Genomic DNA, 17,262 nt, shown 5'->3' on the forward strand with positions numbered 1-17,262 from the left:
CTATCTCTGAAACATGGCTAAAACCCCACATTAATGACTCTGAATTCCTACCTCCAGGATTTCATTGCCTCCGATCTGACCAACCAAATAAAAGAGGTGGTGGTGTCGTTCTAATTTACTCCAATCTCCTGTCCATTACTCCTTACACTAACCTCATCCCTTCTTTCAACAACACTGAAATTGTAATTGGCTTACTAAAAATAAACCACCATAAAAGCATCTGCATCATTTGCCTATATATCCCCCCTGGTAACAATACTAATACTCTGGAAGACATCCTGTTTTGGACTTCCTCCAATATTAAGCTAGAAACCTTCATTTTGGGTGATGTAAATATTGACTGGGGAAAAATAAATAACTCCAATCCCACAACAGCCATCAACCTCTTCAAATTCACCCAACTTACTAACGCTATTACTCGACCCAACAAAACAAATCCCCCTGGCTCTATACTTGACTGGATCCTAGTATCTCATCCTAACAAAGTTGTAAAATCAGGCATTACTCCGGACCCATTAGGAGACCATTTCCCTCCTTTCGCTATTCGAGCAACTCCCTCCTCGCCTCACTCTCACCACTACATTCAAATGCGTAACCTATCTAACTTCAACCCCACTTCTTTCACTGACTCTCTAAAACTAATCAACTGGAACCCCCTAAAAACACTACCATTAGATGAAGCCATTCATTTCTTCAATTCTACATTCATAAATGTCCTTAACTCCCAAGCCCCTATTAGAACAAAAAGAGTCAAAACAAATAGCACACCCTGGCTCACAAATGACACAAAAAAGCTAATGGGACAAAGAGATAAAACTTGGAAATCCCACAAAAAACTCAAATAACCAGAAACCTTCCTTAAATATAAGCAGTTGAGAAACCTAGTCAAAAAACAAGTCATTAAAGATAAAAAGTCTTACTATTCCAAACTACAAGAAAACCATGTAAGAAATCCCAAACTATTCTGGAACTCCATAAATTCCTTCCTTAAACCAGGTACAAAAAACAACCCCTCCCCCGACACCAGCAAATCTGACCTTGAAATAGCCTCCCTTTTCAATTCATTTTTCACCTCCTCTATCACAGAACTTACCAAAACTTTTACCAACAACAACCCTTCTCCCCTCCCTGCTCAATCTTCACTTCACTTATCTCCTGCCCCCTCTTTTGAACTCAAACCGGTATCTACCGACATAATAAAGAAACTTCTCCACAAACTAAAGCCTTGTTCCAATGCCCCTGACAGCATTCCATCCTCCTTCCTAAAAATATCTTCTGACACTATTTCCATACCTGTCTCTATCCTTATTAATAGGTCTCTACTCGAATCCTACGTACCCAAACTATGGCGCTCTGCCTTCATTCTGCCTCTCCACAAAGGTTTCAAAAATTACAATGTCTCCAACTTCCACCCCATAGCCATCCTCTCCCCTATCTCCAAAATACTTGAAAAATGTATCCACCTACAGCTCTTGCCATTCCTTACCAGACACCAACTACTCTCTCCTACCCAACATGGCTTCCACCCTGGACACAGTACTACCACCGCCCTTCTTTCTTTCCTGCATTCTATCAACTCAGCACATTATTGCGGTTCTGTTCTTCTAGATTTATCCGAAGCCTTTGACACCATCTCTCATTCACACCTTCTAAACCACCTCTCTAATCTCAACCTCTGTCAGAAATCTCTTTCTTGGTTCTCCAGCTACCTTTCAAACAGGCCCCAAACTGTGAAATGGGGCCAAGCCACCTCTTCCTTCCTTCCTACCCCTACAGGAGTACCCCAAGGCTCCATACTCGGCCCACTACTATTTAACATCTTTATTAACGACCTCCACAAAGCCATCCCTAACACCAAAATTGTGCAATGCACCGACGATTCCACTTTAATCTGTTGTGCCCCCAATCTAAATGAACTCAAAGCCCTAACACAGAGTGCCTTCTCTACCACTGAAAACTGGATGCTCCAAAATCATCTCACCCTAAATGCAAACAAAACAAAGATCCTCCTCTTCTCTCCATCCAAATCTTCCTCTCTGGATAACGACTCATTTCAAATTACCAGTCATAACAACTCCAGCATTGAAATTGTACCCTCTACCAAGCTTCTCTGCATTACTATTGATGGTCAACTAAAATTTCATAACCATATCCAGCTAAACATCAAAAACAACACACATAAAACTTGGCCTACTGTACAGAAACAACCACTTTCTCTCTCCTCGCACCAGACTTACCCTTGCCTCTTCCTTCCTCCTTCCCTCCCTTCTGTATGGTGCTCCCCTCCTCACAAACTTATCTTCCTCACTTACCTCCAAACTAGAACAATGCTACAACAAAATCTCCAGATTTGCCACCAATGCCAAATCCTCCTAACATCACTGCACCTCCCTCCACTCCCTAAACTGGCTTGTACTCCCCAACCACCTTGACTTTCTCCAAATCATAATAGCCCACAAATTACTGTTCCACCCTACCAACTGCCCTGCTCTCTCTAGCATTCTATAACCTTATACCCCCCCAGACCACTTAGATCTTCTCACCAAAACCTAATCACCATTCAAAAACCAAAGTGCCCCGCAAGTCAGCTACTCTTATCCTTTACTGTAGCCAAAAAATGGGATGCCTTGCCCTCAACTCTAAGATCCTGTACCAACCTTAATAACTTCAAAAAACATCTCCATTCTTACCTCTATCGAAACAGGAAATGCAATTGCTCTCTGCAGCCCATTCCTCCCACACTATCTTCCCACCTCTCTCCAGGCTAACCCTTTTACCTTCCTTTACCTCTACTAAATTCTCACCTCAGATAACTAAATAGCAATCTCCTAATTTTATATTCCATTAGCCAGTACTTTCCTCCATAACATTTGAAATTGCTGTGATTTATTCTCTGTAGCTAACTGTTATTTCCAAAGCACTGTCTCTGAATGTTTATGTAATTTTTTGTAGTGTTTTATGTAATTTTATGTAATTGTTTTAACTTTTAAACTGCTGTTTCCTGTTGGAGCTTTTCTCCCCGGGCCTCCACTGAAAACGGGCCCCAAGCCCAGTGGACCTCCCCGGTAATCAAACTGCAATAAATAAATAATAATAAATAAAAGCAATCAATTAAAACAAATGTCCGAAGTCAGAAAGCAAACAAAAGTAACGCACATTTTAATGTCCAACCAATGCACTTTCTTAACTCCAAAGCCAATAGAAAAGCCCTCAAGTCCTCTGTTTAGATGCACAGTGTATGAGTGCAGAGATAAGAAAAAAAATCCCAAGTATGCAGAATAAACAGATTTATGCAGGTCTAAAATCACTGTTAACAAGTAAATACCTGAACTGTTCTGTTCCAGCAAGACACAATAACACAAACAATATGCAAAATGGATGCAAGAAAACCTCTACGTTTTTTCTTCATGTTTATACCAATTCAGTTAACTAAATCACAGTTTTCCTATTTGGTGATTGAAGACTTAAAGATCAGTGATGACATGACTCTGCGGCTTCCTGCGCTAACTTTAAGTAGTAATGGGTCCGGCTCTTTTTTTTATTTTTTTTATTTTTTTTTTTTAATTTAAAACTAAAACACAGCTCGAGTGCTCGAGACTCAAAAGACTAATCCTCCGATGCTCCATAATTTACTGCTGCTGCTAATTTAACTAAATCCAACCAGGCAGCCAGGGCTCTTGATTCCACAACATTCAACCATAAATTAGTAATCCACTCAGTGCTACTGCAACTTGCAAGCATGCCAACCATGACACTACGTTGCAACCATCAGTCAGAGCCAGGTAAACAAAGAGTACAGTATACACTCCCTCCAGCCCTCAGCTGAATTCCGACAGGCTGGCATCTGCCTCACGCAGCTGATGTCATCATTCATTCCCCTACACATGATGACGTCAGCAACAGCTTCACCCCCCCCCAAAAATGCAAAAAAATCTGGGAAATTCAGAAATGATAGGGGCCACACGGTAATTCATGGCACTCCATTATTTTGCCTTCAAAACTGATAAATACTGAAGAATTCAGTATGGTTGAGAGGTATGCAACTTACATTTTTACATTCAGGTGTTAACATAATTGAACACAGACTGGAGGACATGAGATTCTAATTTGCAATCACAATCTACAGTCAAACTCTAACCTTGAGAGCTACTTGTCTAGCTAACACATATTAACTGAAAAAGCATATTTTAAATGCAGTGAAAAGATTTTATGTTATGACATCATCTAGATGGGGGATGGTCTACTAATAAGGATCTCGGCTTAGAATTGCAAAGTATGAACATGTGCTGCTCATGTAGCTAAACAGTCTGAAAATTACATTCAAGTCAGCACTGTGCACATTAACAGTAATGGTGAACTTCCATTCCTCAGACAGTGTGACAGTGTCATGTAGCATACATCTTCTGTGAACAGAACCATACATGTTGCCGTACATAAGGGACACAGCAAGGCATGTTTGACAACCATGATATTCCTTGCCAAGGGGCACATGAATAGGAAAATACATACATCTTCCCTGTTCTGCATTTCAGCTGTTAGTCTTCCCATCCCACTCCGTCAAAATGTGAGGATGATTTTGCTCTAGACCTGACTTTAATATTTCATGAAAAATCTGACCTTCATATCACTTTTACAAAGTGTACAATACTAAACAAAGAATTTCTCAGACATATAAACAGTATTTAGCAAGCTTTACTGTCCCTGCTGTTAAATAGCTGATATTAATGAAACCTTAAGAATTGTGAATATGTTAGCAGGAATTTTATGAATAACCAAGTTATTTACAACCATTTTCAAAATATATGTTAACATCAATACGTGTAATATGCTTCCCTATATAAATGCTATGGGTATATTAAAGCAAGATAACAGTTTCAGATATATGTGTCCTCTCTCTGGAATTGAACACACAACATGCTAAAATGTAGATATGCTGGCTTACTTTCTTACAGTCTGAGCTAACTGCCAACATATGGTATTATTCAACAAACAGACAGTGCTCTACAAACCATGTTGTTAGAAAGCTGTTATCAGAGCATTACAGGTTATGGACATATTTATTTAACATTTGTTGACCACAAAAGTCTGACTAAGACAGAGCCTATTTTCAGAAGAGGCCCAGCGAGAAACACTCTAGATCTGTGCTTTTGGAATGTGGGAGGAAAGCAGAACACCTAGAGGAAACCCACACAAATGCAGGGAGGACATGCAGATTCCAAACAGAAGGAAGCCCAGCCGAGAATTGAACCAGAGAACATCTTGCTGGGAGGTGACAACATTAACTGTTGCACCACTATGCCCCTCATGTTCTTAAAAATTCGAAGAATAACCCAGAGATTCATAACCATTCACAAAATAAGCATTAATATCAAGTATCGGACTATGGTTCCTCCAAAATTGCTTCTACTTATAAATGCATGTGTTTATTACAAGTCCTGTGGAGAACAGATGAATTTGGAAATTGCAAACAATTACTGGACATTTTATTGTAAAGAAATATCAGCTCTCAGCACATAACTGAAATGAAAGCATATGTGTAAGCAGTCAGACAGGCATTACTTTTTAGCTTAAATAAATATATCTGTGAAATTTCTTAGGAGAAATGAAGTAATGAAGGTGTTTTTGTTTTGTTTTTTATTTTTTTATTTATCACATATGTCATATATGTTATTCCATGTAAACAAATTATATACTTCATTTATGTATATTTCCTTGCACAAGAATGCATACTGTTTATGTTGACATATGCTGTTCACCTAATGAAATGCATAAATGGGCTCAAACATGAATATTATCACGTGTGTATCACTGTCTTTCAGATGGCCAAACATCCTAGGGGTGACAACTTCTCCGCCCAGGAAAATTATATCATAATCAATGCTCACTGGCAACATGGATGGAGACTCCTGTGCCATTCAGGTAATACTGTTTGGAGATATGAAATCTGGATGGACTTCGCCAACAATGCAGTTAGGGTCCACAGTCAATCTTGTGAAGCCTGTAAATGATGCTGCTCAGATATAATCTTTTTTGCAGCCAACAGAGTGACAAGTTATGAAAGATCAAGGGATGCTACCAGTAGTGGACCACCACTGACCCCCGTAACATTACAGTATTTCTAGCCTCACTGAGTACAGCAAGAGGTGAGTCATGCATCCCTGGTGGTGGAATTGAAGCTGGAGTACCAGGATGATTATGTATTTCTTTCTTTCCATTCCAAGGCTGTGTATTGAGGCAATCACTGCATATTGCTGTAGCATGCATAGTCATGTATTATTGTATTTGATTTACAGCAACAGAGTTGAACCATGCATGTAAGTCTCATGACATGTACTGATACAACTGAAGTACAGACAGAGCAGTGCAAACAACATTTGAAATGCATTAACTTTCACAGATCCATCTATTTTGGGACTAAACCAGGGATCAGCAGGTGAGTGTCTCTATTCTGTTACTGTGAACACTACCTTGTTAGTGCCTCAACCTCATTTCATGGCACTACCGTTTATTGTTATACTGTTGTTTCCCTACCATTGTACACTACAAGTAAATCCAGTGGAGAGCCAAGCCATGCATTTTCAAGTGCAAACAGACCAGGTATGTTATAGCAAAATTGTCATAGCTTTCATCAATGAGTAGCACACATGTGATACCTGATATTTATGTCAACATTTGTCAACACACGCCCATCAGGTGTACATTTGCAATGTTCAGCATGTGAGTATTTGCAGCACATGTTACTGTGTTCTTTATGTGATGTCAGTATTCTTTTTGCTAAATACATGACTGCTGTCTTTCTCTTTACTTCCCCACTGCAGGATCCACAATACAACCCACAACCTCTTCACAGCAGGAGTCTGTCAGTGGCAAGGGTGCCAGAATCATAGGGCAAGGGGGGGGGGGTGAGTGCCCTCCCACTTTTTAGCTGAAAGTTGAGTGGCTTCAACAATTTATTAAAGAAAAAAAATCCAATAACTTTTTCAGTCCATGGTGGTGGCGTCTCCTCCTTTAAGGAGGATCATGCGTGTGTTGCATGCATGCTCACCAACATGGATGAAAACACGATCCATACATGCGGACATCAAACTCGCCATTTTGTTGAAAGAAATGGTAAGTGTATGTGTCTGTGTTTTTGTTTTAAATTAGTGGTTCCATTAGTGTGAAATAGTAGGTATGGGTAGAAGTTAAAATAGCTGTTCATATGGTGTATGAAAGAGAAGGTGTGTGTGTGTGTATGTGTTTGTGATGCTGTGTGAAAGAACAGAGAGAAGGCGTGTGTGTGTGTGTGTGTGTGTGTGTGTGTGTGTGTGTGTGTGTGTGTGTGTGTGTGTGTGTGTGTGAGAGAGAGAGAGAGAGAGACACACAGAGAGAGAAAGCAGATGAAGGTAGGTGTGTGTGTTGTGTGAGAGCAGATGAAGGTAGGTGTGTGTGTGAGTGAGCAGATGACGTAGGGGTGTGTGTGTGTGTGTGTGTGTGTGAGAGCAGATGAAGGTAGGTGTGTATGTGTGTGTGTGTGTGTGTGTGTGTGTGTGTGTGTGTGTGTGTGTGTGTGTGTGTGTGTGTGTGTGTGTGTGTGTGTGTGTGTGTGTGTGTGTGTGTGAGGAGATGAAGTTAGGGGGGTGCCATTCAGGTAATACTGTTTGGAGATATGAAATCTGGATGGACTTCGCCAACAATGCAGTTAGGGTCCACAGTCAATCTTGTGAAGCCTGTAAATGATGCTGCTCAGATATAATCTTTTTTGCAGCCAACAGAGTGACAAGTTATGAAAGATCAAGGGATGCTACCAGTAGTGGACCACCACTGACCCCCGTAACATTACAGTATTTCTAGCCTCACTGAGTACAGCAAGAGGTGAGTCATGCATCCCTGGTGGTGGAATTGAAGCTGGAGTACCAGGATGATTATGTATTTCTTTCTTTCCATTCCAAGGCTGTGTATTGAGGCAATCACTGCATATTGCTGTAGCATGCATAGTCATGTATTATTGTATTTGATTTACAGCAACAGAGTTGAACCATGCATGTAAGTCTCATGACATGTACTGATACAACTGAAGTACAGACAGAGCAGTGCAAACAACATTTGAAATGCATTAACTTTCACAGATCCATCTATTTTGGGACTAAACCAGGGATCAGCAGGTGAGTGTCTCTATTCTGTTACTGTGAACACTACCTTGTTAGTGCCTCAACCTCATTTCATGGCACTACCGTTTACTGTTATACTGTTGTTTCCCTACCATTGTACACTACAAGTAAATCCAGTGGAGGGCCTAGCCATGCATTTTCAAGTGCAAACAGACCAGGTATGTTATAGCAAAATTGTCATAGCTTTCATCAATGAGTAGCACATATGTGATACCTGATATTTATGTCAACATTTGTCAACACACGCATATCAGGTGTACATTTGCAATGTTCAGCATGTGAGTATTTGCAGCCCATGTTACTGTGTTCTTTATGTGATGTCAGTATTCTTTTTGCTAAATACATGACTGTGCTGTCTTTCTCTTTACTTCCCCACTGCAGGATCCACAATACAACCCACACCCTCTTCACAGCAGGAGTCTGTCAGTGGCAAGGGTGCCAGAATCATAGGGCAAGGAGGGGGTGAGTGCCCTCCCACTTTTTAGCTGACAGTTGAGTGGCTTCAACAATTTATTAAAGAAAAAAAAAATCCAATAACTTTTTCAGTCCGTGGTGGCTGTGTCTTCTCCTTTAAGGAGGATCATGTGTGTGTGTGTTGCAAGCATGCTCACCAACATGGATGAAAACACGGTCCATACACGCGGACATTAAACTAGCCATTTGTTGAAAGAAATGGTAAGTGTATGTGTCTGTGTTTTTGTTTTAAATTAGTGGTTCCATTAGTGTGAAATAGTAGGTACGGGTAGAAGTTAAAATAGCTGTTCATATGGTGTATGAATGTATGTGTTTGTGATGCTGTGTGAAAGAACAGAGAGAAGGCGTGTGTGTGTGTGTGTGTGTGTGTGTGTGTGTGTGTGTGTGTGTGTGTGTGTGTGTGTGTGTGTGTGTGTGTGTGTGAGAGAGAGAGAGAGACACAGAGAGAGAAAGCAGATGAAGGTAGGTGTGTGTGTGTGTTGTGTGAGAGCAGATGAAGGTAGGTGTGTGTGTGAGTGAGCAGATGACGTAGGGGTGTGTGTGTGTGTGTGTGTGTGTGTGTGTGAGAGCAGATGAAGGTAGGTGTGTATGTGTGTGTGTGTGTGTGTGTGTGTGTGTGTGTGTGTGTGTGTGTGTGTGTGTGTGTGTGTGTGTGTGTGTGTGTGTGTGAGCAGATGAAGTTAGGGGGGTATGTGTGAGAGGTTGAATGTAGGGGCATGTGTGTGTGTGTGTGAGAGACAGAGAGAGAGCAGATGAAGATGTGTGTGTGTGAGCTGCTGTGTGTGAGCAGATGAAGGTAGGTGTGTCTGTGTGTGTGTACTTATACATACCTCTCAACTGTCCAGATTTAGCTGTACAGTTTTCGTCGATTTCTCATAAAATTTGTGGTTTTCTGGAAAATCACAGAGGACTGGAGTCCCAAAATAATGACACACACACACACACACACACACATATATATATATATATATATATATATATATATATATATATATATATATATATAAGTTTCAGACTTCATATCCTTCAGAAAATGCATGCTAACACAAATCCTATTATTCTACCAATTTTCTAAGTTAAAAAGAGCCATATTTAAAATCTGTCACTATTCTGGACCATTGTATCTACATTATTTTAGGCTTTGTCCAGATTTCTTGCACTAAGAGGTTGAGAGGTATGCATACCTTTCATATGTCTAGATTTTTGTAGAACATTCTGATTTTTGTCTCATATTTGTGGCCTATTCCTCAAAATTTGGGGTTTTGTGGCAAATCACTAAGGATTGAAATAACTAAATAATATCATACATTTGAGTTTCAGACTTAATTTCCTTCAGAAGACATATGCTAAGACAAATGCTGTTATTTTAACAACTTTCTAAGTCTATAAGAGCAATATTTAAAATCTGTCCCTATTTCTAGGCCCTTGTTCCCCCTTTATTTTAGGCTTTGTCCAGATTTCATATGCTAAGAGGTTGAGAGGGATTGTACAAAAGGCTTTATTTAGAGGAGAGGGCAGGTTAATCAATTAACTTGATCGGGCTTGATCCTGTAACTTGGTTACAAGAGGCAAGAGCCTAAATCCTCTACACCAACTACTAGACTGCTGAAGGAATTGCGAGCATCAGTGCAGAATAGAGTCTGAATCCTCTACAGCAACTGCTGATAGAATTGTGAGTTTGAGTGTCAGTATATTTTCAGGGAATTATGAATTTAAGTGCATTTTCAAGAGATTAAGAGTTGCAGTTCATTTTAATGGAATTCTGAGTTTCAAGAGAAGAGAAGTTTACTGTTGCTCTGATGCTACATCTGGTTTCAATCTGCAACTAACTGTTTTGTTTATCAAATGGCAGTTGTAGAATTTGAAAGTACTATTAGTAGCATAATTGCCTTTGGTGCCGAAGGCTGTGGATTCTCCTCCCACACCATGTAGATTGAGTGCTGCTATAGTAGTGTCCTTTTGATTGCCGACTGTTTTGTGCATTTTAAAGGGGGAACAGGTGTTTTACACTCCTGAGTATGTCCTATTTTTGTCCTATTTTGTACTGCGGTGGTGGTGCTGCGGTAGCGTTGTCGCCTCACAGTAAGACAATGTCCTGTTCTTTTCTCAGCTAGACCATCTTCTGTGCGGAAACATGCGTGAATGGGCCTACCTTCATTGAAGGTTGTGCGTCAGAGCTGTCAACTCGGCACGTAAAAATCTACTGCCAATCATTAGCGGACCGGAGTTCTGCTGTGGCGACCCTTAACCAGGAAAAGCTGAAAGACACAACAAGTATGTCCTATTTTGTATGAGATGCCTAGTAACTATAAACATGTTGTTGGTTCGTCAGCCATTCCCTATTGCAATATTACTAGCTTACCAATTTTTTTAATGTAGCATAGGCAATTCATTTTTCAAGGGCAGCAGACACTGAATTTGTAGATGAAACACTGAAATGTAAAGTTGTTTGCCAGTAGCAACATCTTCATTAGTTACAGATCTCTTTAATGTGAAATAATTTGGATGACGTTTACTTCTGCAGAGATTGTGCTTATTGAGTTATATTGGTGGATTGTAATGACAAACATTTGAGTGGCCTTTTATAGGTTCATAGGTTAGTACTAGGCTAACTGCCCTTTCGAGCCATTTATAAGCCTAGCCAATTATCCCTTGTGAGACTCAAACCCTGCATCTTGTGTTTGCAAGGCAAACACCTTAACCATTAGGCCACCCTCCCATCCCAAATGATTGACATTTTATGAAATAGGTAGTTTTGTCATTATTGGTTTATACATTTTGTTTCACTGCTTACTGGAAGAATGTTCAAAACTGCAAATTTAAACATTGTAACAAATGTTGCTGTATTATACAAGGAATATAATGTAATACAAGAAGATGAACCAAAGAACACATAGCTGTATGCATGGCCCTAAAATGTGTGTGAAGAGCCTATGCTTTTAAAACAGCCCAAAGGTAAACTTAATCCTCCACTGGCTAGATGCATTTTCTTTGAACGTGGGTATTGATGCCATTTCAATAAATGTGAGTTTCAGGGGCAGAGAATTTTACTGCTCATCCTAAGTCTGTTTTCATTGTGACTGTATTGTTCGTTTAGCAAATGGATATCAGTGTTTGTGCTATTTTATTTCAATATCTGTAATCACTGTAGAAGTAAATAAAAAAAAAAAGTATGCACACTGGCAGGTTTGAACAGTGTTTATGGTAACTGGGGAGAAATAGCCAAGTAATGGAACACTGAAATGGCTGGAGAGGGGGGCTGCTGCTGGGAGGTAGGGGGTTGCTGCAGGAGGGGCTGCTTTTGTGGGGGATGATCTGTTACCCTGCTGAGAGCTTCATTTGAACATGATCCAACTCTGTTATTTTGTACTGTTATTTACTATAAACTATCAGAAATTGTAATGAAACAACGAAGTGTCAGTTGTACAAAATAATAAGCACCTTTGTTCCTTTACTGCCAAACATGGAACAAAAGTGCTTATTACATTGTACAACTGACACTTTGTTGCTTCATTCCATCTTCTGATAGTGTATGTTTTTCACTGTTATTTACTGTTAATAATGGTCATATTGTTGAACATGCTGGTACAGTTCTGTGTACTGTGGACCTTAACTGAAGTGGCAGCAGCTCACCCAGGTACATTCTGGACAGTCATTTATGAAGTAACCACAGTAAAAATAATAACAAAGATGATGACGGTGATGATAACCTAAGACTTAATACAGGGAAGAAACTGGAATGAATTCTCTGCTGTGACTGTGTTTTCAGAAGTTAATACAGTTTCTTCCTTGCCTTAAGTCTTCTTTTTTCTCATTTTTTTTCATTACTGCAAGTTGGCCCCAGATTTGTTAGATTTTTTTAAGTCATGCAAGAAACATTAATTTATTTAAAAGCACAATAAAAAATGTGTGATTTTTATTCTGCTTATAAAAAAGTTATTAAAGCTTCTTGTCTGACTTTAAGCCTTCAATTAGGTTGCTTATTATTATTATGTTTCAAGTCGCCCAGTTTTTGTTGCACTTCTGTTTTATTTAATTGAACAAATGAAAAAATGCAGCAGGTTGAGCTTGAAAGTAGTAAAGAACTTTAGCTCATAGTTTTTATTTATACCTCAAAATCTCACAGATCAAGGGATAAAGCCAAAACCGTAATGGGTCAGAAAAAGGTCAAAGATCCAGAATCAGGGACAGATTTTTATTATAACATTGTTCTTATATGCTTATTTGTTAGAATAACAGATTTTGCATTCGTATGCATTTTCTGAAGGATCTGAAGTCTAGAAGTCTGAAACTCAAATGTCTGTCACTATTTAAGTTTTGTAATGATCATATATTTGCCAGAAAACCACAAATCTTATGAGGAACAGACCAAAAATATGACACAAAATCAGGGACAGTCAAACTTATGCTCTTATCTCTCAACCTCCTAGAGCAAAAATCCGTGAGGAAGAATGTGAAAGGCTTTCTTGTCACCAAAGCAATGGATGAAGTTAAAACGGTTCACACCACATTACTTGACCTGGCCAAGCCTTTTGATACAATCCCCTACTCAGGTATAGTAGAAAAGCTGAATAAACTAAGAATAAATCCTTACATCACTAGCCAGGCTTTCAAATGTCTCACATGATGCAGGAAAGCAACATAGGGGAGGCTACCTCTAGAAAGAAACCAGTCATCAGTGACGTCCCCAACAGTTTGGTGCTGAAACTTTTCCTGTTTGGATTCTACTTCTCAGGAGTAAAAGCAAATATCAAAGGGCTTTAGCCAACTAACACTGAGATGACTGCAAGCTAGCAACACTTATTGAATCACCAAATTCCTTAACCATCAAGTAGGAAGGTTTGCCCAAAACAATAACTGGTGTCAGAATCATGAATTGAAGCTCAACTAAAAAAAAATACATTATCGTATCCTTTGGGAAGTCGCCTACCTCAGGGAACTACCAAACTGACAATACCCCCCCCCCCCAAGAGTTGAATTTGTGTGGACAGTGACCTAACATTCGACCAACATGTGCCCAATATCATAAGAAAGTCTTTCTATATTGCACATCTTATGAACAATTTGATTGTGACTTGATCTACAGATGTTAATATCCCACTTTATGAGGCCCTCATTAGGTCATTCATTTTGTATAATGCCCACTTTGGCATGTATCTGTCCAGACACATGCAACAACTGGAATGCCCATAGAGATTGCCTTACTAAAAGGATACAAGTCCCAAACAATAGGTCTGGCATGGACCACCACAAAGCCTTGTCACTATACTCAGTATCCTATAGACTGCTAAGAGGTGACATATGTCATACAAGGCATCCTCTAACCCAGTACTGATGGACCTACTGAACATCAGTAAGTTAAATGACATCAGAAATACTCAGTCCATGTATCTAAACAGAATGGTGTGGAGAGATGGATATATATCACAGAGGATACCGTTGTTCCAGAGCAGGCTTTCTTTTCAAGTAAAATAAAGCTCATCCCTGTCCATATTCAAATGCAACTTGGATCTAAGGATGGGTAATAGAAAATGCACGTCCAGATTGTCACTCATGCCACTAATGGATAGAGGCAGTTCCTAAATGCTGCATTCCTTACATGGGTCCCCTCAAATTATCTATGGTATGTTCACAGTTATTCTTACTAGGGCTAATATACAATTATCAGCCATGTGATGGGTAACACTAATATGGAAGTGTTAATTCTAGCACCAAAAGAGAAATTGGCTAAGCCTAAAATGTCCTCCAAGTGAACCTACGTTGCATTAGTAAATAGCTTAAAAAATTACCCTTTTTAAATCACTAAGTGCCCCTCTCACCCTGTGCACCCCCCAGCCTTTAACAGCTTCTGGTACTTTTGGTTAGTGGTATGCTATTTACTATGTTTCATACCCGTCATTTCTGCTAATCATATAGTGGACCGCCATTAACACTGCATCTTTTTTACCATTCCTAGGCCAGTCTTCATCAACAACATCAAGTGCACATACAAGTGGTATGTGCATGTCAGATATTCTGTATGTTTTAACAGTGTTCTCTGGGTTAATGGTGAAAATGATGTAATCACTAATGTTGTTTTTTCCTTATGCTAGTTAAAGTTTATCCATCTTCAACACCATCTTCCCAGGAGTTGTTGTCAGGCGTGTGTTTTTTTTATTCATCACATATGTCATGTATGTTGGCCATGTAGATTCCATGAAACATGCTTACAGTAGACCACATGTATAGTCATTATTATATGTAAAATTGCAGTGAGATATATATATGCTCTATGTCTTTGATGATAACCATCATGTAATGTAAGCACATCGTCCTGATTTCTGTCTTTGTATCTTGTATCACATCAACTATCTGTGTCATCCAGCAGTCCATCCAGCGATCATGGTGGTGTTAAAGATGTGTCTCAGCATGGCAGTATAATGCCTGGCACAATGGACCTTGAGGTGTTTGGAGAGTCCGTCTATGAGGTTAACAGTGATGTTGCTGCAGGTGTAGCCTCAGATGTGGAGATCAACATGTCTAGCTATTTAGAGGATGCTGACACAGTAGATATTGAACAGGTTGAGACTGTTGACCTACATACCCTATTTGAGACCACTGGTGATGCCAGTTACACACAACATCCAGAAACAGGGCATTGGGAAAGACATAGGTGAGCAGATGTTGTGCATGGCTAGGTGTCAGAGGGTGTCCCCCTCCTGCACCAGGCTAATGAATGGTCACAGTAATGGCATTGGTCAGATGTCTGTGCACTTGCCTATGCCACTGATCATGTGGAACACCAGCTACATGTCATGCATGAAGGACATGAGCATTGACACACTGAAATTATGGCTGAACTGACTGCTTAGAATGAGAGCCTGCTAGCTGTGGCATGGTCAGTGGAAACCATGGCCTGTATGGTACTGCAGCAGTGTCAGACTACCAGCAGGATTCTGCGTTCCCTGACAGTGGTCAGCAGATTGCAACCTGGGAGAGCCAGACCACCTGACACAGAACCACCATTAGTCATCAAGAATTACTGTTTGTGGTCCAACCTGCACAGAGCTCAACTGTTGGCCCATCTGATATGATCCCACTAGTCACAAAACCTTTAACTTGCAGTCATCCTCCTTCATCTCAACATGGCATTATAACCCCATCCATTTCCTCTGTGTGTGCAGCAACCAGGGCAACATGTATCTGTACATGGTCGAGGCAGAGTGGGCAATGGTGTGAGATGTCTGTGAGGACACCCTAGGCTGTGTTAGACTGTGTCCACAGTGTAGTACACATAGCTGGCTCATATTATTCAACTACCATTTTAATGTGATATGTATCTTCTAATATTAACATTTCTGCATTATGCCCTGAGAGTTTTCTTTTTTTATGTCATTATATTGTAGAAATATGTATGTATAGCACTGATTTGTGTCCCTTATTGTTTTTCATACAGTCATACAACAATCTGAGTGTGCGTGCATACCTGTGTCAGTTGTGCCCCTAGTTGATGATACCTGTTATGACACATTTGCATATGCTCATGTTGGAATATGTTGTGATTATGGTGTTATATCTGCTGCTCAGTTTGTGCATGTAGTAGATACTTGTGATTAGATACAATCTGTGTTGCTGTGGTAGGGCAGCACTTGAATATCAATGTTTAATCTGTGTACTCATGTACTTGTGGTTTGTCATGACTCAAAGATGTGGCTCAGATGTTGCAATGTTGCCTGGGCCTCCACTTGTGGTTGCACCCTACATAGTCTACAATTGTGAAGTCTGTCCCCTATGTCTTCCTGCTCCTCCTCTGATACCTGTACAATGCCATCTTCAGACAATTTGGGTTCTTGGAGTAGTTCACCCACACCTGCAGCTGGAAGACCACCATGTGCTGTGGTTAGCATGTTGGGCAGCATGGTGCACACCTTGCTGGAATGCAGCCCTCAATCCACTTTCACTCAAAAGGGCAGCATTTTGGACATTTCCAGGGTATGTTGCCATCTGCTGCACACACAACTTAATAGTTGTTGGATGGCCAGCCCTTTCTGTTTATGTATTGATCTGCTTCACGATGTACTTGTGTCTTGATAGGTATTTGTGTGCAATCTATTGCATTGAGTACATGTGGGAAGTTTGCAATGTTTTACAACTGGTGCATTACAGTTTTCCACTCCATGGCAGTAGATGGAAAGTGTATGTATTCATCTACATTGCTGCACACTGCTTCCAGGAATTTGGCCAAGATACTGGTGAACTGCAGTTTTCCACTCCATGGACGTGGATGGAAAGTGTATCTAGCATACCTCTCAACCATCATTATGAAGAGTGTACCACATTTGGTTTCTTAAAACGGTCAGGTTCCTCAAAGTTCCACAATGAAAGGGTCTGTCACACATTGTGTGTTAGGAATTTTTTAATTGATTTCCATAGTAAATATAAATGAATCATATTAATTCATTAAAAAACATTTTTATAAGTAAAACCAGCATATTATAACCATCCTATGACTTTGCTAGTTGAAGTTGTTAGTAAGCCATTAGTATGTGTTCCACATTTGCCCATTTGTTCCACATTATAAGGGCTAGTGTTCCTCATTTTAGAGATGGAAGGTTAAGAGCTATGGTATCTAGTCATACACATTGCTGCACAATGGCTC

This window comes from Protopterus annectens, chromosome 10.part0 (assembly GCF_019279795.1).
Source record: "Protopterus annectens isolate FY-2018-M chromosome 10.part0, PAN1.0, whole genome shotgun sequence".
Taxonomy (NCBI): domain Eukaryota; kingdom Metazoa; phylum Chordata; order Ceratodontiformes; family Protopteridae; genus Protopterus; species Protopterus annectens.